Raw genomic sequence first — 19,016 nt, forward strand, 5'->3', positions numbered from 1 at the left:
ACCAATGTTTTTTTAATCAGTCAAGATCCTTCGGATGCAAGCAGCACACAGCAAAGCAAAACCAAGACAAAAGCAAATGCAAGAACAAAAACAAATTAGACTTAAACATCCTCTGGCTAACTGAAGGGTAGAAGTATGTCTTAGAATGATCTAGAGAGAAAGGTCACAGAATTAAAGATTTCAAAAAAGCAGAAACCTTTTGTCGATGATAGACAGAAGACTCATTTTCCCAAAGAATAAGACCTCATACAGACAACATGAGGCCAACTGAAGCTGTTTGTCTCTCGCATTCCTTTCTCTTTTATAGTTTGCTCAACAGGCAAACAAAAGTCTTCTACTGTGTTTTGATATTACATAAAAATCTTGTTCCAAAGAGAAAAACTAAATTTTACCTTTGTATTAATGGACTAGTAATGCTGAAGCTCATTGTACACAATCCTATAAACAAATCTATCAAATTTTAATCGGTTTGATTGTGAGGTAAAATTGCCACAAATCTTTTATAACTGTTAAGATTTTCTGTTAAACAGTGGATCAGTATACAGAGTACTCCCCATGACTTTGACACAGAGGCTCAGAGGCTGGCCCAGCATCCATGTGCTGTTTATGTTCATGTTCAATTTATAGAAAAACTAAGTAAGTTCTTTTAGATTTTAGCCAAACTTCATCACACATAATTTCTGTGATGAGATCAATCTTCCACAAACCTACTACAACTTGCTTAAAATTTCTTTTTTGCCATCTTTCTTTTCACTTGAAATGATCCTTAAAACCTCTCAACTAGGTGAAATGATGTTTTCTTAAAAAGAACCACAGCCCCATGCCCTCTTTCAACCCTTTTATCAAAACACATCCTGTCTCTTTAATACGTGCATTAGTCAGGGTTCTCCAGAGTGACACGGTCAATAGAATATATGTACACACAGAAGTACACACAGAAGTGAGTTTATTAGGGAGAATTGGCTCACATGATTACGAGCAGAAATCCTACAATAGGCCGTCAGCAAGCTGGGGAAAGACAGAAGCCAGTAGCATGGCTCAGTCCAAATCCAAAAGCCTCAAAACCAGGGAAGCCGACTGCGTAGTCCTCGGTCTTAGAATGAAGTCTTGTAATCCTCCAGGAGGCCGCTGGTGCAAGTCCCAGAGTCCAAAGGCCAAAGACCATGAAGTCTGATGTCCCAGGGCAGGAGGAGAGGAAAGGAGCATCCAGCGTGGGAAGAGAGACAGGGAGCGTGATGAGCAGGCTGCTCACCCCTTTCTCTCCTGCTTGCTTTGTTCTGGCCTCACTGGCAGCTGATTGGACGGTGCTGCCTACATTCAAGGTGTGTCTTTCTCTCTTAGTTCACGGACTCAAATGTCAATCTCCTTTGGCAACACCCTCACAGACTTGCCCAGAAACAATCCTTTACCAGCCATCTAGGGATTCCTCGGTCTAGTGATGTTCACACCTCGTATTAACCATTACAATATACTTTGTGTGTAACCAGAAGGTGGTCTAGGCAACAAAAGATGTAATGTTTAAATTACACACATTAATTGTGATGTGAACTCCTGGTAACTCTTAATTTTATTGAAGAATCTCAGAGGTAAGCAATTTTAGTTACGCACCAGATGCATACCCCAGGACGAAGGACGATGCCTGAGGCTAAGCCAAAGGCTCAATTCTCAAGACATGTAGGTTTACAGACAAGATAAGCAAGCATTAAAAGTACTACAGAAGCAAATTTTTATATCCTAATACATCTGGCCGACAAGAGTATCTGATCTGTGTGACTAATTCAGCCCAGATATCTAAATAAAGTTTTCAAGACATTTCTATTTTACCAATAATTTTTAAACTGTCTCTAGCAAAGATTATTAAAGTTACATGAAGTAAAGGCTATTCACATTAAAGTTTCTATTTTTCTGATAAAATATTAGATTTAAGTGCTTTTATTTATTTTTTTTGGCAAGCCAATTAATTAGAACTCTTCTATACATTTTGGTGGGGAAATGATATGTACCTATAACACACTTAATACATAGACACACCGACATGCAGACAGACCCAGATCCCGTAGATTTGTAAGGTTTTTCATTTGTCACTTTTCCAAATTTTTCTCCCCCACTTTAGATTACTAATTTCTTTGTGTGTGTGTGTGTGTGTCGGAGTCTCGCCCTGTTGCCCAGGCTGTCTAAAGTGCAGTGGCACCATCTCGGCTCACTGCAAGCTCCGCCTCCTGGGTTCACCCCATTCTCCTGCCTCAGCCTCCGGAGTAGCTGGGACCACAGGCGCCCACCACCACGCCTGGCTAATTTTTTGTATTTTTAGTAGAGACGGCATTTCACTGTGTTAGCCAGGATGGTCTCCATCTCCTGACCTCATGATGTGCCCGCCTTGGCCTTCCAAGGTGCTGGGATTACAGGCGTGAGCCACCGCACCAGGCCCACCAATTTCTCGATAACCTGTTTTATTGCCCTCAGCAATTGTCAGCCAGATGGCCCAAAATTTATGCTCTGAAGGAACAACTGTTAGGTGAAATCAGATAGAGATTTTACATCTCAAAGAAGAACTAAAATGTTAGGCCTAAATATTGTTTCATCATTTGCTTAAACCAAGGAAAGATAAACAATTGGAACTGAATGCAGGTCTTGATGCTCATCACCTGCAGCATCCAATTAACAAAAGCGAGGTCTGCTAGAAAGAAAGTGACTTTACTAACCAAATTAGTGAAGGGGAAATGGCCGGATTCCCTTGGAAACCAATCACTTTTAGAATCTCTCCATCTGACAAAGGTCTAATATTGAGAGTCTACAAGGATCTTAAGCAAATTAGCAAGAAAAAAAACCCAAACAACTCCATTCTAAAGTGGACAAAGGACATGAACAGACAGTTCTCAAAATAAGGCATTCATATGGCCAACAAACATGAAAAAAAGCTCGACGTCACTGAGCAGTAGAGAAATGCAAATCAAAACCACAATGAGATACTATTTCATGCCTGTCAGAATGGTGATCATTAAGAAGTCAAGAAACAACTGATGCTGGCGAGGTTGTAGAGAAAAAGAAACACCTTTTTTTTTTTTTTTTTTTGAGTCAGAGTCTCACTCTCTTGCCCAGGCTGGAGTGCAGTGACGCAATCTCGGCTCACTGCAAGCTCTGCCTCCCGGGTTCACACCATTCTCCTGCCTCAGTCTCCCGAGTAGCTGGGACTACAGGCACCTGCCATCACGCCTGGCCAATTTTTTTGTAGTTTTAGTAGAGACGGGGTTTCACCCTGTTAGCCAGGATGGTCTCAATCTCCTGACCTCATGATCCATCAGCCTCAGCCTCCCAAAGTGCTGGGATTACAGGCGTGAGCCACCGCGCCCAGCAAAAGAAACACTTTTACATTGTTGGTGGGAGTGTAAATTAGTTCAACCATTGTGGAAGACAGGGTGGCAATTTGTCCAAGAAACCCATTTGACCCAGCAATTCCACTGCTGTGTATATACCCAAAGGAATATAAATCACTCTGTTGTAAAGATACAAGCACACGTACGTTCACTACAGCACTATTCACAATAGCAAAGACATGGAATCAACCCAAATGCTCATCGGTGATAGACTGCATAAAGCAAATATGGTACGTATATACCACGGAATACTCTGCAGCCATAAAAAGGAATGAAACCATGTCTTTTGCAGGGACATGGATGGAGCCAGAAGCTGTCATCCTCAGCAAACTAACACAGGAATGGAAAATCAAATACCGTATGTTCTCACTGATAAGTGAGAGCTGAATGATGAAAATGCAGGGACACATCAGGGGGAAACAACACACACTGGGGCCTGTTGGTGCAGGGGGAGGGAGAGCAGCGGGAAGAAGAGCTAATGGATGCCAGGCTTAATACCCAGGTGATGGGTTGATCTGTGCAGCAAAGGACCATGACACACGTTTACCCGCATCCCACACATGTACCCGGATCCTAAAATAACAGCTGAAGGAAAAAATGAAACTTTTCATTGGAAAAACGAAAGAAAGAAAGAGAGAGAGAGAGAGAGAGAGAGAGAAAGAAAGAAAGAGAGAGAGAGAGAGGGAGGGAGGGAGGGAGGGAGGGAGGGAGGGAGGAAGGAAGGAAGGAAGGAAGGAAGGAAGGAAGGAAGGAAGGAAGGAAGGAAGGAAGGAAGGAAAGAAGGAAGGAAAGAAGAAAAGAAAGAAAGACGCCAGTTAGATGTTGTTGGGTAAAGGCCGGGCCTTAAAAAGGAAAGCTTGATAAGGATGGCAGGCTAGAATTGTGCTGAGTACAACATGTGTACGTCCTGTCCCGGTGGCTCTCGTGGGTCCCAGTCCACCTGGATCTTGGGCTGGCGTCATCTCAGTGATGGCTGGATTGCTAACTAGCTGCCTTGAGTACTCTCTGGAATTTTGTAGCTGAATCTCCAGGCTTGGCGTGTGTGTCTCAAGATTAGCCTATGGAGCTTCTGAGAGAGCATATGATTAGACACTAGCACACAGTCAGATAAACATAGGGGGTATATATGGTGAGAAAGGGAGGAGCATGGACTCTATTTTAAGGCTAAGAAAAAAGGCTTCTGCAGTTTGCTTCAAAGTTAAATCTTGAAACCATAGAAGAAGGAAAAACCAGTTCCAAATGCATTTTGAAGTTAAGCTGCCTGATTACAAAGCGATATAAGCAAATTTGAGTTAAGGCATCCAGGAAAAGCCCTTTAAACAGAGATATGCCTTAGGATAGAAGAGAACGTTTTTGAATTTGACAAGAATCTGTCCACTTCGAACTGTTGAGGTTGCATGAGGAAAACAGAGGTTCCTCCCCAGCAGGCACTCTGGTGCTTTTTTTTCTGTTTTTCCCAAGGGATCTCAGATGTTAGAAACTACTGTAGGTCGTCTCATGATTGCTTTGAGGGTGGCAAGAGGAAGGAGGGAAAGAAAGAAGTAAACAGAGAAACAGACAGAATTTAGGTGACCGAGACCTTTTTACAGAGAGAGAATAATGGCCATAACTACTCTCTCTCTCTCTCTCTCTCTCTCTCTCTCTGTCTCTCTCGATAGATAGATAGATAGATAGATAGATACATACATACATACATACATACATACACAGCCTCAATATCAGTTTCAGTGAAGTTGACTTGTGACTTTAGAGCTCTGAAAAACTCCTTTCAAACCTCTTACTACCAGATGTTAGCCAGGACATGAGGTGATATTTCTGGTGTTTGAACTTCTTACCGAAGGCAACCTCCCGAGTGAAACCAATAAGCCTGAAGTAAGGTTGTGACTTAACCATGGGTGCCCGAGGTGTCTTCCAGGAGGTGGCAGGGACGTGTCTTTCTGTTTGTTTTTAAGATACAGAATAGTTGATCTCCTATACACAGAGACAAAAATTCCCCGTATGTCCCCCACAGAAAGAAGACAGAATCAATAGCTATCCATGGAGGGGAGAAGGATCAGTGAAAGGCAAAATCACACACATATCAAACCAGAATCCAGAGCAGGTGGTAAAACCTGCACTAGATTTTAATGACTGTTGGTTTTTTTTTCTGTTTTTTTGTTTGTTTGTTTGAGGTGGAGTTTCTCTCTGTCTCCCAGGCTGGAGTGCAATGCCAGGATTTATGCTTACTGCAATCACTGCTTCCCAGGCTCAAGCAGTTCCCCTGGTTCAGCCTCGCAAGTAGCTGGGATTATAGGCACAGACCACCACACCCAGCTAATTTTTATATTTTTAGTAGATACGGGGTTTCACCATGTTGTCCAGGCCAGTTTTTGAACTCCTGACATCAAATGATCTGCCTGCCTCGGCCTCCCAAAGTGCTGGGATTACAGGCATAACCCACTGCATCCTGCAGGGATGTTAATTTTTACGTGAGATTTTTCGGATTCGATTTCTCAAAACTAGCTGTGACACTATGTGTGCTTTTTCAATGTTGAGTTTTTCATCAGTTGTTTAGAAAATCATTTTTGTCTATCTTATGAACATTAATGATTAGAATTTGTCCTGGTGTCCTTTATTCCAATAGACCATAAAGTACCAAATGTTCACCAGAGAATGACTCATCTTGGCTAGACCAAGATGAGTCGCACATAAACCTTCCCTGCTCCCACTCCCATAAATCAAAACCTTGCAGATGAGGCCAACAGTGATTTTTACCATCTGCTCACCTGGAGTGCACAGAGAGAGGCCAGAAGCCTGGCTGGTAGAAAATTCCTACCCTCTAGCTGGCGGATCAGGTGCCTGGGTTCTCATCACTGTGACTTCTGGGAGACAGGAGCAGCTCTGACCACTGTGGAAAAAGCATTGGCCTGAGGTTGATTAATTCATGGCAAAAACGGCTAGCAAATTTATTGAAGGCGTATACATGAGATATCAGGGATCTCTGGAAAGAAAAGCTCCCAGATGCCAGCAAATCATCCTATTTGCTTGAGAGATTAAAGATAGTCCAAGCCAATATCAGGCACCTACAGGAGATTTGCCCATATCAAGGGCAACTTCCACTCAGAACCTCTTTGCAGTTGCCCAATTGTAAACCCAAAATGTGTCTGAGGCAGGTCTCCAGCAATTTAGAGGTTTATTTAGCCACGATTGAGAATGAGCCTGGGTAGAAGAGACACGAGGGACCTTAGGTTCTGAGGCTTGCACTTTTTCCTAAGAGGGTTTTGAGGGCTTCAATATTTAAAGGGAGAACAGTGGGCAGGAGGAGAAAGAGGAAAGAATAAAAAGAGAGGAGGGCACGTAGTGGGTGAGTGGTCACAGTCTTGTGAGGGTTTGATTAGCGCTCCCTAAATCCACCTGCTGCATGGGGAAGGAGGGGGCAGAGGAACAGTCAGTTCTGCATTCGTCTCATACCCGGTCCATCCGCATCCACAGGAGATAAAGTCAACATACAGCACAGGATGCAGTAAGTCAACATAGAGTCCAGGAAGCAGTGACATATGCATTTGTGTCAGGGTGGGTGGCGGGATGGTCTCCAGTGTCGTCTTGTGTCACGTACTTGTGAAGATGAACTTTGACTTTACAGTGTCAGGGTGAGGGTGGCCACCTGGGGAGACACATGGCCTTCTGTCTAACACCTGTCTATCGGTTTAGGATGGAAAGGAAAGGCAGTGTGTTGTGTGACTCAGTTTCCAAGTGTCACTTTTTCGTCGTGAGTTTGGATTCCTGAGATTTTGTTTTCCTTTCACGAGGGGATCCCGTGTTTCCTCATGGGATCCCAGCAGTGGTCAGTGGACAGATTCAGTCAGGTCTAAAACCTCTTCTCTTTTTTCTATTGTGTTACCTGATCTTTTGGCTTTTGGGTGTATATCAGAAATCACTTTGCATCACGAGAAAATACCCTTGGTGAGTGTAATACTTAGGGGAGAAATGCGTTGTTAAAAATGGATCACGGCAGTTGCTTACAGTGAATAATTATCTCCAGAGGGCGCTGACTGTTGTATGTTTTTTATTTTATTTTATTTTTTCGCAGTTTTAGATTTTTAAATAAACCTGGTTGAGGAACTAAACACACACAAACACACACACACACACACACACACACACACACACACACACACACACACACTTTACTGACCCTGTTCCTTAAAGGGCTCCACTCTAAAGCCAGGAATTTAATTAAGATAAGTTAGAAAGCCAAAACATAGCTTCCTAGTAGTTAGTTGGTCTTCTTAAAACTCTTTCGTAAGATAAATGTACATCTTCAAGGGAACCTTGTTCTGTAAGGGTATCTGCCTGTGAACATTAGGGACTCTTACCATTTTGCTTTAAATACATAAGTCATGACGCTGTTCAAACTACTTTTCCTGATTGTCTTGACAAAGACCATTTTTCCCCTTGGTTAGAGCAAATGAAAGTACAATACTTAGGCCTGCTGGCTTAGCTCTGTACTTTTAAAACATAAATATTCTATCTCAGGTGACCTAAGAGCTGTTCTTGTAGAAATGCATGATGGACTGATCCTCTATCCCAAACTTTCCCATGCAATAGGTGCATTGAGGAAGTGCTCATCAAAGTCTTGAGGCAGAATAAGTAAGGTCAGGAGGCTGCACTGACTTGTCCCCTTGTGTGTCTCCCCACAGTTTCCTTTCACATCCCTTGCACCCTCCTGCATCAGCTCCTAATTTTTTTCTGCAAAACACGTGGTCCTACAGGATGCCAGCAGACTGCCCGATGGTTCCAAGTTCCTGACACCTACAATGCCTGACAGAGAGAAGGAAGCCCCTTATTCAAGTTGTAGATTCCCTGTCACCAGCCAATCAGCACCAAAAGCCCAAGAAGCTATTAGCTACCAATTCCTGCCTTGGGGGAGCTAGGGACTTCTCCCTGGCCCTGCCTGTGCAATGAGGCTCAAGGTTTAGTTTCTACTGATGTTTTCCTCACTTTAATAGTACAAAACACACCCCTAGGTGGAGATTGTATGGGGTAATGATACTTGCAATGCATATTGGAGCAGAGAGACGCTGATCACAGGCGCCAATCCCAGGTCTACCTTTGCACACTTGACCTCACCAGTACCTTATGAATATGCATGCCCAGCTCCTATAAAGGGAATTCCACTTAAGGTACTAGGGGCTGTGTTTCACATTTAGCAGCTGCTCTGCCTCTCAGAGCACACTCTCACGTTGCAGTAAACCTCTTTGCCTATTCTTGGACATGCTCTCAAATACATTTGGGCAGCGAAGTCAAGAACCTCAACCTGCCCAGTGACAGCCTCAGAAGAAATGTGGGACTGCTTATCTCACTACCTTCCCTCCCTCTTGCTTTCTTCCCTCTGTCCCCTCCTGCCCAATTTTTCCCCTTTAAATACTGAAGGACTCAACATTCTCTTTGGAAAAAGCGTGGGCCCCACATCCTACAGTGACTTGTGTCTGTTTCTCCCAGGTGCATCTTCAACCTTGGCCGAATAAACCTCTAAACCAATTGAGAACTGGTTTACAAGTCTTGGCTTCTCCATGAGTTGATGGATGAAAGCCACTGCCCTGCCCCCTTGCCTCAGTTTCCTCACCTGCAAACTCAGATCATGATCCTGGTTTACTGAGGGGATGATCATAAAACTGCAATCCAAATGGGGAAGTAAATAAATGCATTGCAAGCTACAGCGAGCAGTTCCTGTGCGATCACCTTTTGTTCCTCCCTCAAAAGCTGGTGTGTGTGTACAGGGTGGTGGCCAGGATGTCCCATGGACATTTGTCCTGGATGAACTAGGACCCCCTGGAAGGGCCAGGTTGACCTCCGTTGTCCAGCCCCACTCCAGCCCTTCTGCCTCGGACAAAGCAGAACCGTTTGACAGCAATCCAGCTGCATGACTTCTCAGCTGTGAGACTGTGGCCAAGCAGTGGACTTAGGTCCCTCCTATTGAGGTGTCATGGGAGTGGGGCATGGGGCAGTGGACTCTGCAGGGGAGGATACTGAAAGTCTTCTTAAAGGAGGCAATGCCACACTTGAGTTCTGAAGGATGAATATGATTTTTCAGATGGTGGAAGCCAGTACTCCAGACAGAAGAACCCACATAAGCAAATGTCCAGAAGTCACATGGGCATGGCGTTGAAAAACAGTCATAGAGTTCAGTATTCTGTAAGCATCTGGTATGTCTGAGAGATTGTGCTAATGCCGATAGCACGGGGGCGAGTAAAGCAGGCATGCTGGGAGTGTGGGTGACACTGGAAGAGGGGGGTAACTGGGGGGTCCCACAGCCTGTCAGTGACAGATGTTTCTTCCTGAAGACCATAGCAAACCCCCCTGAGGATGCGAGGCAGGTGGGTTGACTGAGAAGGTTCTGGAATGTCGGGTCTGGGGTTGCTCCCGCAAGGAGCAGCAGCAAGGAGGGTGGGACTGGGCTGAAGGTGGTGCTGGCGAGCAGTGTCTTTAGTGGGTTTGCGTGATCACGAGCTGCTGAGAAGTTGTGACTTTTGGTTTCTGTTTCAGTTTCTCCATGTGGCAAAAGATGAAAATTTAAAAGTTATAAAATTGAGCATCTTACCCATTTTTATTTCCTTTCTCTTTTTTTTCGTCTTTGATCATCAAGCTGCTGAGTTTCCACAGGGCGCAGGACTGCCCAGTCTCCCTGCCAACTCCATGGGGCCTTCTTCCTAAACTGTGGCTAATGGAAGGTGAGGGCAGTGATGTCTGAAACCTGTAGGTGTTTCTCTTAAGGGGAAGATTCTTGTGCTCCGTGTTCTCTTCTGTTCTTGGGGCTGGGATGTGTGGGTGGGCACCAGCTTCCACGTGGAAAACAGCAACTCCCTCTGAATGGCGACCCCTGATCGACCTTTGGGAGCAAAACCACCTGCCACTGAAACTTCCTAGCAACGTTGGTGTGAATGTCTCAGTTCGGCAATCTCCTATATCGTTGATTGAAGATATTGGTATTTGGGAGCTCTTTGTTATGGCAGCCTGACACTGGCAACCTAACTAACTCAAGGCCCACCCCTCAGTTCCATCTCCACCCTTGGCTCTAAGTCTCTTCCTCCTTCTGAATTCTGCTTGTGACCATCTCCTTTGGGCTGACCATGACTTGGAGGTGGCTTTGATGTTGACTTCTCCTAAGGCCTTGTCATCCCTTCTAAGGGAGCGCATGAATAAGTGACTACTTCAGGCAGCCGAGACTGAGTTTCCAGACAAGCCCAGTCCAGCTCCTACATCAGATGAACTGGAGGACCATCAGGGGAAACTGGGCAAAGAGTCTGTGGGGCTTCTCTCTGCTAGTTTTGCAACAATTTTTCCAGCTGTGCTGTTTTGTCTTGTGAGTCTATCATCATCTGTCTTAGAAATAAAAACGTGTCTGTAATTTAAGCACTGAATCGTGAGGATCAATAGATGAAAAACCACCAACCACCAGGCTAGGTGGGTTGGCTCCCTCCTTTAATGCTGTAACTGGCTCAAGTCCAGCTGCTCACCACTCAGTGGCCAAAAACACAAGAAGTGAGTTGTGGTGAAGGGAAAGCAGTTTCATTCAAGTGCTCACAGCGGTGGAACGGTCAGGCTCATGCTCTTAAAAGATCATTTCTACTTTAGGCTGGAGAGAGGAGTTTAGAAAGGGAACACTGGAATCGGAGGTGTGTGGGAGTGGTGCAGGAGGGTGCAGGTCTGTGTCTTGTTCCAATGGCTGTCTTGAGAAATAGCCCGTCAGGAGGTCCAACTGGCATCATTTGGACTTTACCCTGTTGGTGGTGATTAATTGTTGGTAACCTCCCCTAAGCCAGAGAATTTTGCAGCTGGGTTTCTCTTCCTGGTTTTTTCTTTTTTTTTTTTTTTCTTTTTTTTCTTCTGATGTTGCTTTTATAGACTTCATGATGAAATACAGTGATTTAAAAAGAAGTTTGACTTGCCCACTTTTTTTCCTTTATTATATTATACTTTAAGTTCTAGGGTACATGTGCATAATGTGCAGGTTTGTTACATATGTATACTTGTGCCACGTTGGCGTGCTGCATCCATCAACCCGTCAGCACCCATCAACTCGTCATTTACATCAGGTATAACTCCCAATGCAATCCCTCCCCACTCCCCCCTCCCCATGATAGGCCCCAGTGTATGATGTTCCCCTTCCCAATCTCATTGTTCAGTTATCTCTGCCTGGTTTTTTCAAAATTAGCTCTTTGAATTTCTATGCACCCACATCATTAGGTAAGTGAACACTGTGCACAAGAGAACTTGGTGGGAAAGGGAGGGAAAAGGAGTTTTGAAGTACATTTTAAGGCTACATTGTGAGACGAAGACAGAAAGAAAAATAATGTTAAAGTACATTTCAATGCTGGGATACTCAGTTACAACTCCAGTGCATTGGGAGGCTGAAGCAGAAGGGTTACTTGAGGCTAGGAGTTTAAGACCAGCCTGGGCAACATCATGAGACCTCATCTCTACCAAGAAAGTTAAAAAATTAGCCAGACATGGTGGCACATGCCTGTAGTTTCAGCTGCTTGGGCTCCTGAAGTGGGGGGATCACTTGAGCCCAGACGTTTGATTCTGCTGCTGCACTCCAGCCTGGGCAACAGAGTGAGATCCTGTCTCTAACAAAAAGGGAAGCCATGGCCAGTTGTGTGGCCTTGGGGAAATTATTTCATTGTCTAAGTCTGTTTCTGAGCTGTACATGGGCACAGGAGAAACATCAAGAGTAGTAGAGAGTGCACAGAGAAGATGAAAATGTAACCAAGTATCCCATTTTAAGAGTTGATTTATTTTTGTTTGTTTTTGGTCTCCTCTCTTTGTCCAATTCTTCTTTTGCTTTTAGTAATGTGTGAATCTTTGTTCTCCTTTTCTAGCAGGATCTCCCCTCCCATGCACTGTATTTTATTTAATCATGCAATTTCTTGGAAATTCCGGGTGTGATGTTGTGGAAAGTCAGGGACCCCACATGGAGGGATCGGCTGGAGCCGCAGCAGAGGAACATAAATTGTGGAAATTTCAAGGACATTTATCAGTTCCTAAATAATGCTTTTATAATTTCTTATGCCTGTCTTTACTTTAATCTCTTAATCCTGTTATCTTCTTAAGCTGAGGATGTACATCACCTCAGGACCACTGTGATAATTGTGTTAACTGTACAAATTGATTGTAAAACATGTGTGGTTGAACCATGTGAAATCAGTGCACCTTGAAAAAGAACAGAATAACAGTGATTTTAGGGAACAAGGGAAGATAACCATAAGGTCTGACTGCCTGTGGGGTCGGGCAAAAAGAACCATATTTTTCTTCTTGCAGAGAGCCTATAAATGGACATGTAAGTAGGGAAGATATTGCCAAATTCTTTTCCTAGCAAGGAATATTAATATTGATACCCTGGGAAAGGAATGCATTCCTGGGGGGAGGTCTATAAATAGCTGCTCTGGGAATGTCTGTCTTATGCAGTTGAGATAAGGACTGAGATATACGCCCTGGTCTCCTGCAGTACCCTCAGGCTTATTAGGGTGGGGAAAAACTCTGCCCTGGTAAATTTGTGGTCAGACTGGTTCTCTGCTCTCAAACCTGTTTTCTGTTGTTTAAGATGTTTATCAAGACAATATGTGCACCGCTGAACGTAGACCCTTATCAGTAGCTCTGCTTTTGCCCTTTTTCCTGCTCCTTCAGAAGCATGTGATGTTTGTTAGATCCTTATTAGTAGTTCTGCTTTTTGCCCTTTGAAGTATGTGATCTTTGTACCTACTCCCTGTTCTTACATCCCCTCCACTTTTAAAAACCCTGAATAAAAACTTGCTGGTCTGAGACTCAGGCAGACATCATGATCCTGCTGATATGTGATGTCACCCCTGGCAGCCCAGCTGTAAAATTCCTCTCTTTGTACTGTCTCTCTTTACTTCTTAGCCGGCCAACACTTATGGAAAATAGAAAAACCATACATTGAAATTCCCCCAAAGAAGAAATCTTGAAACCATCCAGGAAGCTGTGGAATTACCTCAAGGCCACAGTGAATTTTCAACCTGGCTGTCCCGGAGATGCCCCCAGTCCACACTCCAGATGGGGCAGTAACTCAAGATGGTCATTGGACAAGTCACGTACACTGGCACCTCTTCACTACTTTTGCATGGCTTTCGTATCAAGTTTCCCTTTTGAAACCTCTGCCCTCAGCTCAAAATCTGAAATGGTTTCTTTAAGACACTAGCTTGACCTCATTCCCCGATACGGGCTTTTGGAATGAAGTCACTTTCCTTTCACTGTTTCTCATCCTTGTTCATTTGCCTTTGCAAGCAGTGAGCAGCTGAAGTTTTCTGCAGTTACAAATGGAGATAATGCAGACACCGTGATTGCTCACTGCCCTGTATACAGAGTGAGTACTCAGAAAAATTGATTCTTGTTTACTGAGCATCTACTATATGCCACGCATATTCCCCACCCCGCCTGAATTTATTCTCTTAGGAATTCTGAGAGGTAAATTCTATGATGAGCTTTATTCTACAAGCAAGAAAACTGAGTCATGAAGCCAAAAACTAGGGAAAGTGATTACCAGCGGTCTGATGCCAAATATCCTCTCCAGCTCATGGGAGGGAGGGATATCTGGACAGGACACTGGGGCACTCTCTGTGATGACAACATTTCAGGGCAGCTTTTGCAAATTCTCAGACATGGGGTCTGTTTCGGGAGCGTGTTAGTCCTTGATGTGGGTTACAGTCGGTCATCACCGGCCTCACCAGACCCAGCTCCCTGTGGCTATCAGCCATAGAACAGGTGGGACTTGGGCAACACATGCTGATGGTATTTGGAGTTTTGTGATTCATCTTGAGCCAACAGGGAGAAAGTGAAGAAGAAAATCACATTTTCAGAACACTTGAGAGATTTCAGGAAATCACTTCCTTTACGGGAAACAGGATGGTCCAGAAAATGAAACAAAACACTGTAGCTCACTGTAGCTTCTGCTTCCCAGGATCAAGCAATTCTCCTGTCTCAGCCTCCTGAGTGGCTGGGATTACAGGCATGCACCACCACCATGCCTGGTTAATTTTTGTATTTTTAGTAGGGACAGGGTTTCACCATGTTGGCCAGGCTAGAATTGAACTCCTGACCTCAGGTGATCCACCCACCTTGGCCTTCCAAATTGCTGGGATTAGAGGCGTGAGCCACTATGCCCAGTCACAGAAAGTTTTCAGTTCAATTTGTGAACAGGTAAATGTCACGTCAGGTATGCTGTATGTGATGGGCTAGGCATCTGCTGACTGCAGTACAAATACAGGCAGTTGGTTGTGTAACTTTGTATTAATCGATAAATGGCAGCACGCTGTTGGCTAATACCCACAATGTGGGGTGGCTACCTGTACAACAATTTCACCAAGTCCTTGGCTAAAGCAATGACAGCTGGAATGTAGACTAAGTAGCTACATGTGGGTGCCTACCTCTCCCCATTGGATCGTCATAGGCATGTGGCACCCATGCCTGGCCCTACTTGCCATTCAGTTGGACTGGCAGGTGCACCTGGTGGCATCCTGAATGGCTAGAGTGTAAAGTGCCCCATTTAGACACAACCCTCAATTATTGGGAAACGGTAGAAGCTAGACATCACCAGAAACATGCATCCTGGTGGTTCTACCCTTTGGCCATGTTTACATCTGAAGTGGCAACCGTAATTGCAGAGTGGCAATTGATGCCCTGGCTAAACACATGGCTGCAGCCTTCAATGATACTCATCATCCTTTTATTCTTCTCAATGAAGAAACCACCCAGTCGGGCGTGTTCTTCTGCAAAATTGTGTGATCCGGGACATAACCTGAAACCATATACCTGCTGCCCAGGGTGGAACTTGTGCATTAATTAAAACAAAATGTTGTGTATGTCGCCCTCATTACTCTCATAACATAACACAGGCTTTGCTGGCATTAGAAACCCAGAGTCCAGCCATTGAGTCTTTGTCTTATGGTCCTATCATCTCATGGTTTAATCAACTCCCAGACACTGGAGGAGCTGTGTATCTAGTGTAATTGCAATTGTGTTCACAATCCTTTGTTGCACTTATATTGCTGCTGGGTTGTTTGGCAGCAATGCTCTTCCACAAAGCTGGCCCTAGGGAAACCACAGAAAAACAGTGTGGTGAGAATTTGAGGGCCATTCAAAGGTATGCTGGGGTGGAGCGCACGTTTGGCATGTCCTGTCAGGCAGCTATAACTCAAGCATCTTCTGAGAATGACCGCACATTCCTTGGTGAATTTTTGTTCAGGGTTCCCGGCTGAACAAAAAGGCTTATCCAGATGTTTACATCATACCTATGGTGAACACTCCCAGTATTTGGGAGGCTGAGGCGGGCAGATCACGAGGTCAGGAGTTACAGAACAGCCTGACCAACATGGTGAAACCCCATCTCTACTAAATATACAAAAATTGGCCAGGGGTGGTAGTGCACGCTGTAATTCGAGCTACTCAGAAGGCTGCGGCAGGAGAATCATGTGAACCTGGGATGCGGAGGTGGCAGTGAACTGAGATCGTGCCATTGCATTCCAGCCTTGGCGACAGAGTGAGACTCCGTCTAAAAAAAGAAAAAGATAAAGAAAAAGAAAAAAAGAACACTTCAGCCCTGGCACATTCCTTGGATCAGAGGCCATGCAAGGAACCAAGCTCTTTTGTTTTGGGCTAGGTGAAGGTTTCCTGGCAGAGGTTGCTAAGTGGAGGTTGCTCTGGGAAAAATATCATATAACCTGCATGCATTTGACAAACAGGAGGGGATTTCTTGTCTCGCCTGCTGCTCCTGGGCTCCCTGTACGTAAGTTCCCTGAATAAAGGTTATGTCTGTCCTGCTGTCTCCAGGTCTTTTCTTCTGTCTCTTCAAGGTTGTGCCCTCTCAGCTCACTAGCACAGGGGTCCAGCATGACAAATATAAAATGGTGTTTAACATTCTTTGGGTTATATTTATGTAAATGTGTTATTAATATGTGTTCCAACATCCTATGAGATTTCTATAAGTCTAAGATGTCTTAGCATATGTGATCAGAAGTAATTATGAATCTTAAGTGGTTATATGCCACAGGAATAACCTAATTTCCTTGTCAATTGTGTCTTTACCAATGCTGTTTTAATACTTTTGTTATCTGCAAGAAGTGTTTTACTTTACTTCTAAAAAACCAATTTCTGATCAGTTAGAGACTGTGCCACTGGACTAAGAAAAAAAACTTTCAGAACTCTAATTGAAAAGCTGATGTGGCCGGGTGCGGTGTCTCACGCCTGTAATCCCAGCACTTTGGGAGGCCGAGGCGGGATCACAAGGTCAGGAGATTGAGACCATCCTGGCTAACACAGTGAAACCCCGTCTCTACTAAAAATACAAAAAATTAGCTGGTGTGGCAGCGGGTGCCTATAGTCCCAGCTACTCGGGAGGCTGAGGCAGGAGAATGGCGTGAACCTGGGAGGCAGAGCTTACTGTGAGCCAAGATTGCGCCATTGCACTCCAGCCTGGGAGACAGCGACATTCTGCTCTGTCTGAAACGACTGAAAATAAATTTCAGTCCTTTATTAATTCTTTTGCCTATAGAGTTCCTTTACAGGGTTCCTGAACTGTGGTAAATAAAGAAAATCACTTTCTAACAGGCCCGGGAAGCCCAAGTGATGATGGAGCCTCGAAAAGAAAGGAACTCATCCAATTCATACAGGTATCTGCAGGCAAACATAAATTCATGGCTGAGCTCAAGATTATAAAAGGCCTACTCTGAAATGGCTTATGAATACGAAAATGGTTTAGCAAAGTCAAATTTTAAAAAAGACTCCATATGCCACATAATTATTCTTCTGTACTTTATGCAAATAATCAGGTCAAGTATTATAAGACCAAAACTTATTTTGCGAATAAATTCATCCTACTCTGATTTGTCTTTGGTAGAAATAGAGGACTAGAGAGAGAAAAGATATCTTTTAAAAGAAACTATAAAACATCTGTTATGAGATTCTAGCTTTGTCCATTGTTTTCCAGCTTTATTACTTGTCTACAATTTATCTGGACTAGATACTGAATTCTTTCCTGGCTACAAGTCTCCAAACTAACATTTTCCTTTTGTTTTTCTCTCATTTTTCTGACTTGGCATCACCAGAAATCAAAACTGTCTTTTTCTAAGCCCTGCAAACGGAAGGTGGAATACTTTGTGTTACAAAATTCAGACCAACGCCATGACTGGAGATTCATTTGCTTCTACACTGTTTTCTCCAAAAGATGTTGAAGAACAAAGAAAATGTGAAAGGAAAATCAAATCTCGGGGCCCCAAACTCACTATGCCAGTGCAGCCAGTTAAGCTCGGAAACAGAGCCACTCCAAAATCTGCCTTTGTTTTGGTTTCTAAACAGATATTTGCAAAGATGGAAGGCAACATATATCTCAGTTGGCCTGCCTCACAAATTCCTCACAAGGAAAATCCCTGTAAGTCCCCAAATTTTTACCCTGAGACAGACTTTGTATAATTTCACTGTGACAATGCAAATTGGCAACTTATCTGGACTGGTACATAACGATGACAAGACCGGAAGTGACCCTTCTGCCCACCCTCAGACAAATGCACATATGCCTACTTCCTCTAGTTTCTGTTTATTTTTATCTAATAGAAAATGTAGATTAACTGTGCATGAGATGAATGAATAATGGACTGTTCCTCTAACCCCCTTTCACATGGAACCTGTGGATTCAGGGAGGGTCAATCAAAGCCTCACAAAAATGTGACCACTCAGTTCATTACCTATCCTGTCTTTTTTCCTTTCCTCCTACCACTCCTGCCTGATTTTACACATTTAAATGTTGAAGCCCTCAGAAGGCCCTGTGAATAGTGAGTGGGCCCCAGATCCTCCTGTGACTTGTGTGTCTTTTTCCTGGGTGCATCCTCAACCTTGGCAGAGTAAACCTCTAAACTGACTGAGATGTGTCTTAGACCCTCTTTGGTTTACAAGTCTTGCCTCCTCCCTGAGTTGCTGGATGAAAGCAACTTCCTCTCTTCTTGCCTCAGTTTCCTCATCTGAAAACTCAGATCATAATCCTGGCCCATTGAGGGGATGATTATAAAATTCAATCAAATGGAGAAGTATTTGCAAATGGAATGTATTGCAAAGTATATTGTGCAGTCCCTGTGTAATCACCTTTCTATTCCTCCCTCAGAAACTGGTGTGTGTGTGTGTGTGTGTGTGTGTGTGTGTGTGTGTGTGGGTGTGTGGGTGGGAAGAGGTGGCCACGATGTCCCCAGAGATGTTTGCTGAGGATGAAATAGGCTTCCATGGAAGGGTCAGTTTGGCTTCTGTGGTTTAGCTGCCTCTGAGGCCCTTCTGCCTGGGGCAAAGCACAAAAGTCCAGCAGCAATCTGGTTGCCTGACTTCTTAGCCATGGAAGTGTGGTGAGCAGTGGTCTCTAGTCCCTCCACCCAGTGTGCCTCGGGAGTGGAACATGGGGCGGTGGCCTCTGCAGGGGAGGATGCTGGGGGTTCTCTGAAAGGAGGCAATGCCTGATTTTGTCATTGAAGGATGAGCATGATTTTTCCAGATGGTGGAAGCCGGTGCTCCTGGCAGAAGATCCCACATAAGCAAATGTGTAAAAGCCACAAGGCATGGCCTTCAACAAGAGCAGGCCTGGGGCGGTGGCTCATGCCAAGGTGGGAG

General features: G+C 44.3%; 1 protein-coding gene across 10 annotated transcripts in view; it reads left to right on the forward strand.

Moving 5' to 3' along the window:
* Window positions 1-19,016, forward strand: part of APOL2 (apolipoprotein L2) — a 68,962-nt gene that overhangs the window by 24,284 nt on the left and 25,662 nt on the right. The gene's annotated exons all lie outside the window — the stretch shown is intronic.

This window comes from Macaca mulatta, chromosome 10 (assembly GCF_049350105.2).
Source record: "Macaca mulatta isolate MMU2019108-1 chromosome 10, T2T-MMU8v2.0, whole genome shotgun sequence".
NCBI classification, from domain to species: Eukaryota; Metazoa; Chordata; class Mammalia; order Primates; family Cercopithecidae; genus Macaca; species Macaca mulatta.